Here is a 13,445-nt window from a genome sequence, read left to right as displayed (position 1 = left end):
TGTTGAAAAATTGTTTAAGATACCCTCAGAATGCAGAATTTGAGTTTAATATTTCAAAATTTTCATGGGGGCATGCCCCCAAACCCCCTATCAAATTCGGATCACTTCGTGATAATCATTGGCGATCCTGTAAAAAAACTCCCCCCCACCTTTACCTAAAACTCTGGACCCGCCACTGATCAAACAGGTCGGAAAGGTATATACCTATTTCAGCATGACATATTTATATGTTGATTATTTCATCACACAGAATCTGTTGCAACACTAAACAAAATATTCAGGAAGAAGTGGTAAGATTACATTTTATTGAAAAATGAAAGAACGAAATTTGTAATCTTTATTATATTTAGCTTTTAAATAATATTCAAATCTAATTAATGAGGTCAATTACTAAGTAAGGTTACTAAATCACTTCCAATTTATAGCAATATGGTATTTTCAAAATATCATGGTGTAAGTTAGTTGATAGCTGGTTTTGTATTAAATAAATATAAATGAAAAATTACTCACCAGAAAATGATTGCTGAAAATCATCTGCGACTGAAGGAAGCACACTTTTTAACCAAGACCCAGAAATGATGACCAAACAATTCTGCCAAAGTTGAAGGTGTCATTAAGAATACCTTCATCAGTTGTAGTCCAAATCGATATATCGATGTCTACGACAGGTAAAAGTTCTTACTAAAGTCTGCATATGATTCTTTTAACTAAGTCGTTACTCATACTATATCAAACTGTCATTACGATATACACGATGGTATTCACGGAGATATCACTGTTTAATCTTTTGGAATTAATGTTTGTATATTAAGACTTGCCGTTTCCTGCAACACGACTTTACTAAGGTTCGCATCGAAACTTACATCATTGAAAGTAAAATGGGAAAAGTCTGAAGTGTCAAGTGAGGAGGGCACCAGACGAGAAAGTCTGAAATGTCAAGTGAGGAGGAGACCCTACTCCAGACGAGAAAGTCTGAAGAGTCAAGTGAGGAGGAGACCATACACCAAACGAGAATATAAGAAACAACCAACAAATTTCCAAATTACACTAATTTAAACCAAACACGTTATGATTTAAATTAGGTTAAAGATTTCCCTCTAAAATGAAATTTCTTTTTTAAAACATATCCGTATACCTAATTTATTATTATTTTTTTTTTCATAAATGCAGGTATTTATTAGATTTTAATAGAGGTTTCGATATGACTTATCTAATATAACTTTGTCAGGAACCTTTGATGATTATCGACATAACGCAGAAAGCATAGTTTTCTATCTGTTTTTTTTTTCCACCCCAATAGACAACCTTTCAAGGAAAATCAATCACTAGTGGATACGTGTTACAGTACAAAATTGGCGAGAACTATCTCCCTTTATAAGAATGTTTATAGTTTATAATCCAAATCAATTATAGGGTCACTAGCTCTGTCAACAGGAAAATAGAAGTGGTGATTTGTTGTGTATAGAGGAAGTTTATATAGGCTTAATTTAATACCATAGAAATACAGATACGACGTCATCAGTCAAAGGTCAATTTATACGAATTTTATGTTGTGTTATATAACAAAAGGTATATTTGCGTTAATGATACTGATTATATTATAATTCGTAGTTTTTAAATTTGTAACATGCTGTACAAAAATTGCTGGTGACAAAGTTCTCTAATTTTCGTGCAGTTTACATGTATTACAAAAAATGAAATAATGTAACAGAATAAAAATGCAGTATGTTGTAAGTTAATTATAATACATATAAAGCATCGCAAACTGACTTACACCCAGAACAGTTATACACATTTATTAAAATAAATTTAAGGTTACAGACCACCAATTGCATCATCAATTTAGAACGTACGCAAAAAAAGTCCTACGCCAAGGTACAAAGTATTCACTTTAGCACGCCATTATAAAAAAGTTGACAGTATTTTTAAATGAATGAACTTTTTTGCATAAAGGGAATTTTATTTTGAAAATTCTGAGCCCAGAGTATGCTGCCTCAAACTTAAATAAACTAATTTGGTGGAACTATAAATAAAGATGGTCTAAATAAAGACTTTTTAAGATTCCCCAGGCTATTTTTTAGGATAGATGAGTTCCGAGTGTCAGTGTCAGTGCTACACTGCAGGCACGAAACCACAATTAATTTTCCCACTATCTTCTTTATAATATTTCTGTAATTTAAAAAAAATTCCACCGGCGCAATTCAATTCAGATTTTCAGGGATGTTAATATGAACCTTCCAACAACTTATATAAAAAATAAAAAAAAATACCATTATTTTTTCAATATATATGCATAAACACATAGATACCCTAAAAAATGAACCAAAATGGCTTCTGGGTGTCATAAACTTGACCTTTTTTACCTCACCAAATCACAACCTAAATGTCAAATTTCTCATTTCAACACATCTACTAAAATAATTTCATAATTTCTCTTCCATTTGAGAACAAAAAGTATGAGAAATTCTGAAAGGAAGTGTTTCTAAAAGAATTTTTGAAAAATCCCCTATTATTATAGGAACTAGACAACGAAAAGCTAAGGGCAGATAATTGTGGTCTCGTACCCGCAAGGTAGTAAACCGCGTGTGAAATTTTGAGTAACATAGCAGTATATGTGTATGTTTCAGGTGATGTATGGTTTTGGAAAGGTTAAACGTAAGGTCAACTGCTGAGGATCCCCAGAAAATTAGCAAATTCACGTAGAGAGTAATGGGAATCTGAATTAGTGGTTTGTAGCCTTAACTACACCGGAAATGTATGAAAAAAAACTCCTTGATGCAAGTTTTTTTCACAAGCAATCAACCACTGGTCTCTTAAAGCTGAAGATGGAATAGCCATTTTCTTAGGCGCTTGTCCAGATGCACCTGTCCAAATATTTTTTCTGTAGTTTATACCGACAGTTGCTTTATTATTGAGAATGGTTGAAAATAAGAAAGGTCGTGTTCATATTTGTTTTTGTAAACGTGAAAAATAGTGTGAGCAGATAGAGGATTCCCTAACCTACCACTCATGTCGATCATTGTACTGAACATATCTTCTTATAGTTTTTGTTTTTAATTTCTTGTTCAAATATGATAACGTTGATCTTTACATTGACGACTATTTGTAAGTAAAAGTTAAACAATATTTGTATAGCAGTAGGAATGCTGCTGACCAGTAACAATGTAAGCTTTCTATACCAGCTTAATAGTATCATGATGGTGACGTTTCTATTCTTATGAAGAAATTATATTATGATTCAAACAATGGTATAAAATACTAACATAATGAATAAAAACATGAACATAAACACAAATAATATTTATACAAGTTCGTGATTATTTTTCCACCCACTGGCAGACACTTGCATTACAATACAATTAAATCTAGACAAGATAAAAACGTAAACATACGTAAAACAACGTAAGGAAATAGTAATTAAATTATAAAAAAATCAAAGACAAGACTACAACAGTTTACAGTAACAATATTGTCACTCAATTATTGCAGTTGTCAATAAATTGTCTAATTTAGGTACTAAAAGTTCATCTTTGACTTGATGTTTAATTACTCGACAATAGCAGCACGTGTTCTAAATAAATAATACAAAAAGACGAATCTTACTCATAGAAATGTTAATAAGTGTCAGTCTGTAAGAATCAGGCAGTGGGTGAAACATGGAAAGATAAAACCCACCATTTTGAAAGTTTAAATTGACTATTTGCACCTTCAGAATCAAGGAAAAAAGACAAGATATTCCATATCATGTTGGTAAATTGAGTTATAATTTCATCGAAATGCACTAATAATGAAGTTTCAAGGGCAGGTAAATCTGCCAAAAACTTCATATTTTTAACATTCTATTGAAAAAAATATGTGCAAATCCAGCGGCGATGCAGAGATCAAATAATTATAGTCTTTTCAAATAGAGAAAGTATCCCTGAGTGAAATTATATTGTCAGATTGCGGGGCTTTTGATATGCATGTTTCTGATTTTTCCCATTTTGCCTGATTCTTACAAATACTTAGATTTAAAAGCCAACCGTCAGCCTAAGCCTTTTGACAAAGGTTCTTGTTGTGTGTTCAAACACTTAATTAATCTTTGTGTAACATTGGACATTTATGTTAGGTTTGTGAGTGATTTAACATATCCACAAATTCTTTAAAAAATGCAACAACAGAAAAAAAAAAAACAAAACAAAACAAATAAAAAAAACCCTGTTTGTTCCTTATAATTTCAATCTAAATTAAATTTACGTTTCCACGAAACGTGTAGAAGTCGCCTTCCGTTTCTTGATCTGTCTTTTGAGAAACACATTTTCGATGGAACTGCTCATCATTAATCGAGGCAGCGTAAAGAACGTGGATATCAAATTTCAACGAAACCGAAAAAGTTTGAATTTCGACCGCGGTGGCGGCCGTTTTGAAAATGCGGTCGATACGTAGCTCGAATTGCCAATTAAGCCGCAGATTCTTAATCGGGACGACTTAAAGAACCTATATACCAATTTTCAGCAAAATTGGACAAATTAAAATTTTCGACACCAGTGGCGGCCATTTTAAAAATGGAAGACAATACGTAGCTCAGATTGCCGAGTGAGCCACAGATGATTAATTTGGACGTCTTAATTAACCTAGATATCAATTTTCATCGAATTCTGACAAATTTGAATTTTCGACCGCGTTGTCTGCCATTTTGAAAATGGCGACCGAGACGCACCCGATTTTTTTTCGTAATTTTGTTTGGACTATTGAGCTTAATTTATGCGCCAAGTTTCGTCAAATTCTGATCAGCGGTTCTCGAGATATATGATGTTCCAATTTCCGGTGTAAGAAATGGGTACCTTTAGTCCGGCGGCCATTTTGAAAAAATGGCGGCAGCAGGGAATTTATTTTTGAGGTTCTGCATCCTTCGAAGAGTAGTTCTAACATCTTGAAAAGTTTCATCTCAATCGATCAGCCACTTTGAGAAAAGGCGGACACTTTCAACAATTTTTATGACAGGAGAATTAAAATAATAATAATGGCAACTGGCAACATATCGATTCACTTTTTTTGCTTAATTTTTTAGGCACATTGAGTTCTACCACCATACCAAATTTCAAGTTTCTAGCCACCTAGGTTTCCGAGATATTGCAATGTCCTAGATTATGAACTTTCACATTTCCATGGAAACGGTAGCCATTTTTTTCGCCAAAAGTTCTGGTGCACCCCTCCTCAATACCATCTACCTCCATACTAAGTTTCAATCCATTACCTTCAGTATAGTTCTATAAAACCTCTGAAAAAAAATCATTGGAAGAAAAAAAAAAAAATAATAATAATAATAATAAGAAGAAGAAGAAGAAGAAGAAGAAGAAACAGTACAATAACAACATGTCGCCCAGACATAATAATAATAAGAAACACAGTAAAAACAATAAGTCACCGCCACTTCGTAGTCGGCGACTTAAATATCTTAAACGTGTTGATCTTTTTTTTTTCTTTGAGACTGATGTTAAGTAAAAATGGGCACCCCGAAATTACTCTACAAATAGCGGGATTGAACCTACAACATGACCTGGTAGTCAATATTATTTAAAGATTACCGCTATAACCTTGGTTCCCTTGATTACTCTTTAAAGTAAAAAGGGCTACTGATAACCACATCGATGATTAGAATCTACGATGATTTAAAATGAATAAAATAAAGTAGATAATACCAATTCACGCATAAATCGGTAATGTACATTTTCGGAGCGATAGTAGCCATGTCCAGATTGTAAGCGATTTGTAAAAACTATCATCGCTGATGTCGTAGAAAGTGAGAAACCAATCATGATACACGAAAAAGACAAATGCTAATATTACAGGGTATTTAGTTTTCACGTTTTCACAAGAAAGAGCATCCGCAATTTGAGAGTCATTTGAAGGGTTATATTCACTTCTGTATAAGTTGTGTACATATTGATAAATTTTGAATGCGTATGATATCGCCGACTTAGTTAAAGGAAATATGTCATCTTTGTCTCAATGGTTTCTGCATTCATTATGATCGATAGACATCTGCGTCTAAAACTGAACTTTGCAGAAAGATATGCGACATTAATTTGGTCATTACGAAGGGAAACGACCGGTAATGAGTCAGTTTAATTCCATGAAGTTGACTTCTCACCACCACTTCATCAGTATAAACTTCTTCAATTAAGCCTTACTGTGTACTTCTCATCCTTCCACGATTCAGTCGTCTTATAGAATTACGTCTAATAATTATTTATTAACAATGGATTGATAAAACTGTCGTTTGTCTCAGACGGTTCTAATACACGACATTGATTTTCTCTTCTCAATAAATATGATGAATGCATTTAAATCTTATTATAAAGAACTGTCATATATACTTCACGTATTCAATGTTTGTCATGTGAATTTTGTCAGAGACAGTCCTTTAGATTAAACACAATATCTAACACTCTACATACATATTGAAGGTTTTTAAAACAACTTTCATTTAAATAGCAGCCTTATATTTCGATTGCCATTATATTCTTGTCTATTTTGTTTTAATAAGACATGAGTTTGGTACATTTCCCCCATTTTTTCTAGACGTGATATTAATTAAGTGCCCTTTTTACATTGATTCTATTAAGATATCTTATCCTTTCATTGTATTATCAAAAATACACTTAAAATCAGTAATGAAACTTAAAATTTCAGAATATTGTCAGTGACAGAGTACATTGAAGTCAGATAAGCTATCCAGAACGACTGCGCCTTTATTTCCTTCTACAAAGAAAAATGTAACATATTTCTTCCTTATATTTGTTAAAAACCTGAAAGAGTAATCAATGGAACCAATGTTATAGCGGTAATCAAAAGAATGTAATCCAGGGACAAAAACCAGACATGGAAAACAGACATACATAACAAAGAGCACAAAGTAATTAAAATCATACATACAAAGTAACAAAAGCAAATGAGCAACTCTGACTCCACCAAAAATTGGGAGCATGGACCAGGTGCACCGGTAGGGTAAGCGTCCTCTGCTTTTCTAGAAAAACATGTTATTATTATTGTCATGTTTTTCAATGTTCAGTATCAGCATGAAAATAATATTTCATGTGTTTGTGTTAAAGGTTAAGATGAAGAAAAACGATCGTTTCTTCTACTACAGTTTGTCAACTAAGATATGCATACAATTAATTTGCCAAACATCCTTCATCACAAAAAAAGTCACGAACAAAATTCCCCCGAATTTTAAAGACAAATCAATACCGATTATTTCACATTCCTGTAGTTCAACTATTGCATCCAAATTTTTCAATTTTTCAATTGGCCATTGGAGGATGTCGAGATTGAGGACTTCAAGGCTAATCACCAACTGTTCTTGCAAAAAACTCTGCATTTAAATATGGTCCTGCAGGTCACGTCATTACGGGAGATTTAAACATCATCGAAAACGAATCTCTCCTAAGGTCCTTTCCAAAGGTCCCAAGTACCGTGAACCAAGCTCCATAAATTGGAATTATAACTTTAAAGTTCTTATGGATGCCGTGGTCGACTACGCAAGAAAATGGATAAAACGAGAACAAGAAGACACTGATTCTCTGCGAGAGTGGGTAAAGGTTGTGAGGTCTTTAATTTTGAAACGTTTGAAAGTTTTAAGTAGGTCAATGAGTGTCAATGCTACATCAGTTTTTAAAAATCCCGATGTAGCAAAAATATTTTCTACTATACAACACAAATGTGTTGTCGTACCAGCAGACAAAGCCAAAACAATATTGTTTTTGTCTGCAAAACGTATTGCATCCGACGTTTGTTATCAGAGGTAGACGTCACCATCTTTGATTCATTTTGATGAAGTGTGGTCTAATGCTTGGCTCCGGTCCATTAAAGTCAGGAACAAATTTCACTGGGTTATTCTTCCAATGATAGTTTAGAGCGTTTTTAAAACTTTTTACAGAACTGGCTTCTACAACATTGTTTGGCAGATTATTCTAGTTGTCCATTGCCCTCTGTGATATATTTTCACTTTTGCTTGTTGTATCGTTTTGGGGAAAATTTTGTACATGTGGCCTGTAGTGTTAGTATACGAGATAGGGAGCATGTCAGTACAACCCACTTTGCCTATGTCGTTTACGGTTTTGTATGTTTCAACAAGGTCTACCCTTAATCTCCTCTATTGGAGTGATGATAACCCAAGACATTTAAGTCTTTCTCCGAGATTTTGGATATCTCTAAGTAGTCTTGATGCTCTTTTTTTTAACATTTTCAATTAATATACATGTAACATACATGTAACTTCTTCCTTTTTTGTAACTGACAGACTGTGCTACCGTATTCAAGATGGGGTCTCACTAAGCTTTTGTATAATGTTAGAAACATATCAGGTATTTAAAAGTTCTGTAGTTTAGTCCCAGTTTTTACTACAGACAGCCAATCAATCACACAAACGTTTAGTACTTTGATACGTTATGAGGATTGTGATCACAATAGCCAGAAACTTAATGGTCCTGAACTAATCTAAGTCGAAATAAAGATTACATTTTTTGTTCATGAGAAATGTATCACATCAATGCATGATATTAACAGGCCTTTGAGAGAACTTTTCTGTATGATTATAAACTAAACGAAGCAACATTTCAATACCAGCGATAAAAATATTAAAGTGGGCAAATAATACAAACTTGTTCTATTACAATAGGTTTCTGTGTAACACTAATTATGCGTTGAAACCTTTTTATATATCAAATCTTGCACAAATTTAGTATTATTCAGACTTATATTTGTCGTATTTCAGTTTTTATGAAGAACTAGCAGGTATTTATGAAGAACTATGGAACTACAAGGACTAGCAGGTATTGATGAAGAACTATAGAACTACAAGGACTAGCAGGTATTTATGAAGAACTATGGAACTACAAGGACTAGCAGGTATTTGGTAAAACAAATCGTTCAATACACTTACGTTTAATTGATTAAAACTACCCGATGTTTGTCTTATTTACCTTAACTGTTACTGACGAGTAACCATGAACAAATTTATCATTAAAATGTACTTTTACATGTGGATTATGGATATCGCTACGTAAAAACAGTTTAATATTGTTTGTTAGCTGCTGATTCAATATAAAGCCACCTTAAGACAGGTACATGTACTTATATTGTCAGGTAATCAAGATCAAGGATGCTCTTTGTGTCTGGACTTCGATTATATTGGCTTGATAGTCCTATCAAATCGATTGCTTTTATTTAAAATTGTATTCATGAAATCTGACCTCGAAGTTAGTAGGTATAAGTAATTGTGCTTCGGGGGTTGGTGTGGTGGACTATTTTGTTTAACATGTACTTAAAATATCTGGGGTCCGTTGTCATTAAAATTAATCCGTAATTAATTTTAATGAGTCATTAAACCTTAATTGAGTGGTTAGTAAATCAAATGATTAAATTTTGTAGCTCAACTTTTTTCTAATCATTGCATTTGTTAATCATCAAATTAAATTTTAATTAAATGATTAAGAAGCAGGTACTTCCCATAATGCAGTACTAACCACAGCCTTCGGCACTTCCTGTTATGTTTTGTTTACAAACAAACATGGATAGTGTTGGATCCCTTCACTCTAAAAAAATACCGCGAATGAGGAAGGCAAAATATTCCGTTGCGGAAGAAAACATACTACAAGAGTTAGTGGAACAAAACCTAAAGTTACTTAGGGAAAAGCACAGCAATAGTGTCACAAACAAAATAAAAGAACGGGTTTGGTTACAAATTACAGAAAAAAAAATGCTTTAAGTAATGCATATCGCACCCCTTCCCAGGTTAGAACAAAATGGAGGAATACGGTAAATCTATCGGAGGCCAAAAAGTCGTTCAGCCAAAATGAAAAAACTGGAGGAGGTCCGGCATCAAAGCCTGTTCCCACTTTAAAAAGGTCATAGACCTCATGAGTGAGACCGCCAGCTTCAGTGGTGTTACCGGCGGACTTGAAACCAAAAGCTTTGAAACTGGTATGAAACTTTATCATTTATAGAAGTTCATATTCGTTTTATTACAATAACTTTTTCTTCAAATCGCGATCCTAACCATTCAAGTATTGCAGCATAAATATGTCGTCTGCTACAAAAGTGGAATTCCATATTCTATTCATATATCCGACCTTAATATGTATGGAACTATGTCAACATACTGACATAATTTTCTTTTTGTCCTCGCTCACTGCCTCCAAACATAATTCACGCGTTTTCGATACACATGGCAGCTGTGTACACAGTGTAAAGTACATTTATTCTTAATCCTTTGATAGAATCTAGTATCCGATGCTTTCTTATAACAGGACCAGAGATATGTGATGTTTTATTACGTCGATAAAACACCAACACACTATATGTGAGAGCTTCCTCACAAAAGTCACAAATCCTTTTCACTCTCAGATGAAAAATGTTGAAAAACTCTAGATTATTTCGTATTATATCACAATCACCATAGCACCCATAAGTAATTTTATATACTCTCCGTGTATGCTTGCTGACGTTCCGTTGAACATATGTACCATACATTTGTATTACCGCAGCCTATGGTTACTGATGCTTGTTGAGGTTACAGACTACCAATTCAACCAATGAGCATTTGGGTTATACGCAAAAATAGTCCTACGCAGAAATTACCCCTGTTCCTCATAGTGCTGTGAAAAAAGTTCTCATCTCATTTAAAAAATTTAAACAGTTTCTGAAAGGAAAAATGTTTCTGTACATTTTATAGGTGCATTTCGCTTCTTGTGACGTGAAGCCTAATCTCCATAATGATTTCTAAGTATACCCCTATCTTGTGAAAACACTGGGATTTCCCATGCTATTTATAGACACTTCACTTCCGGTGACCAGTACTGCTCTGCAAGTCTGCTAACCCCACATGCCATTCTGAGGGTTGTGAGCTGACATATGTAGAATCATGCTGATATATAGTCCTCTGCAGGTTAAAGTTAAGGTAAAGTCCAGAGAAGCCATTGAATATTGTGAAATTAGCATAGAAGCCTATGGGAAGTGGAATTAGTGGTTTCTAGCCTTGATCCAGAATAAACTCTACTACAAAAGAAAATAATACTAAAAACTTACTATTTTTACCGGTAAAAAGTCTTTTTCAGATGGCATCACAGGTTTGAAATAAAATGAAATAAATCCAGATAATCATGACATTCGCTGAGGCATTTCTTTAATCTGACCTTGATGCCTAACAAATTACTCATATCAATCGTTTGTAATTCTAAACACTCCATGTAAAACATTCCATTGAAACCAACGAAAGCCGCCACAGATCATTTTGATAATTAGCCACTTGCGATGTATTTGAAAGGATGATGTTAGGCATGTTAGTAGGTCAGTAAGGAATGACCCCGCACACATATTTGTTTTTAGCCGTGTAAATTAGATTATCTTCTTGAACTTATCTTTGCGCAAATGGTGTATTTATGCATAACTTCCGAATTCGTCTTAAAATGAAGCCGTTATCAAGTACAAACTACCCAATCCGATCCATCTCATGAATGACGTCTGTTTACTACAGGTGCCCTGACGTTTTAGTCTCCCTTATGACGTCAAGAGTGATTATTTAAGTTATGATGGATAAGGATTTACATACTATCATTTTTGAAATTTTAATGAACTGAGTATAACTTTTTTGTACCCAAAAAGTTCTTGTGCTTTATTTTCACAAGTTTTAAAGGTCAACTCAATATGACCGTATCTAAGTTCAATATACATGTATTGATGAACTTTACATGATATGATATACACATGTATGATATTGTGTTATTTTGAAAACGTCATTTATGTTCCCTGTGTAATTGTTTTGTTTTGTGACTATTCCCTTCATGGGCACTATGATCGGAAAGTAAACATTCTTTTTCTTTTTCTTCAATAATATTTAGTTGGCCTTTGACTAGTACCGAATATTATTTTAATTGATTATCAGCTCTCGTGTGGACGGAACACGGGGAATTTGGTTCAAAATTGTGCACGAAACCAACAAATCGGGTCGAGGTCTACCGGCCTTGGCCTTATATAGAATTACACGCGTGAATTGTGCAACGGCAATATTCTTGATCTGCATCTACTAGTTAACAAATTTCTTTGTATATAAAATGTGCACCCAGTAAAAATGTTATACTCTCTCTTCAGAATATTCTACTTGTGAACAGGAAGATGACGATTTGTCCAGGACACCTACCACCAGCCCTGAAAAGGGTTTAGAAACCCCTACACACAGAGAGAGATATGGTTGTAGTTCTACTCAACACAGAGCGCTGCTTTCATCAAGTAGCAACCCAACTTTGTCAGCAGTAGACTAAACTGAGATATTTCCCTCAAATTCTATACAAAAACCAACCTCTTCCATTAAACCGAAAGTATTAAGCTGACAGGCAAAGTTCTCCAACAAAAAAAACCAAAACAAATTATACAGGCTGAAATATTTAATTTACAAGCTGAAGTATTGAAAGGTCAACTGAGGGACCAGGAAAATAAACACCCGTAACTATGGCAAGCCAAAAGTGGACAAAAATGAGCATTTTCTAATATTAAAAAACGGTTTTTTAACATAACAAATTCATTTTCTAATATTACAAATTAGATTTCTTATATCACAAAACACTTCTTTAATATTAAAAAATCATTTTTAATATTAAAAATTCAATTGAATTTCTAATATTAAAAAACGATTTTTTAATATTAGAAAGTGGATTTGTCGTATTCAATGACGATTTTTTGATATTAGAAAATCATTTTGCAATATTAAAAATGTGACTGATTTTCTAATATTACAAATTCAATTTGTAATATTACAAAATATGTGATATTTTATAATATCACTAAATCAGGAATTTGCAATATCAGAAAATGAATTTTTTAATATTAGAAAATGAATTTATAATAATAGAAAATGAATTTATAATAATAGAAAATTAATTTGTAATATTAGAAAATGAATTTGTAATATTAGAAAATAAGTGTTTTCTAATATTAAAAACGATTTTTTAATATTACAAATTCATTTTCTAATATTACAAATTAAATTTCTAATATCACAAAACACTTTTTAATAATAAAAATTGAATTTCTAATATTAAAAACGATTTTTTTATAGAAATTGATTTTCTAATATTAGAAAATGGATTTGCCGTTTTCAGTTGCGATTTTTTAATATTAGAAAGTCATTTTGTAATATAAAAAAATGTGACTGATTTTCTAATATTACAAATTCATTTTCCAATATTACAAATTCATTTTCTAATATTACAAATTCAATTTGTAATATTACAAAATGTGTGATATTTTATAATATTACTAATATTTTATAATATTACTAATATTTTATAATATTACTAATATTTTATAATATTACTAATATTTTATAATATTTACATAACTTTTGCAACTGTATTTAGTTCATGTGGCTTGATGTTCTTTGACAAGTTTTATTGTTGCTTAGTATT

The 13,445-nt window shown here is 32.6% G+C and overlaps 1 long non-coding RNA gene across 1 annotated transcript; it reads left to right on the top strand.

The window, feature by feature from the left end:
* Positions 1-8,745: 8,745 nt before the first annotated feature.
* Positions 8,746-12,590, top strand: LOC148622998 (uncharacterized). The gene is made up of 3 exons (XR_015920898.1): positions 8,746-8,854; positions 9,778-9,966; positions 12,133-12,590. It is a non-coding gene; the product is annotated as an uncharacterized LOC148622998 (long non-coding RNA).
* Positions 12,591-13,445: the final 855 nt, after the last annotated feature.

The sequence above is a fragment of the Perna viridis genome, chromosome 3 (genome assembly GCF_037379345.1).
Source record: "Perna viridis isolate PV_CMFRI_1.1 ecotype Kerala chromosome 3, ASM3737934v1, whole genome shotgun sequence".
In the NCBI taxonomy this organism is placed as follows: Eukaryota; Metazoa; Mollusca; class Bivalvia; order Mytilida; family Mytilidae; genus Perna; species Perna viridis.
Note: the sequence above shows the minus strand (reverse complement) of the source record. Positions and strands in the feature narration are given on the sequence as shown.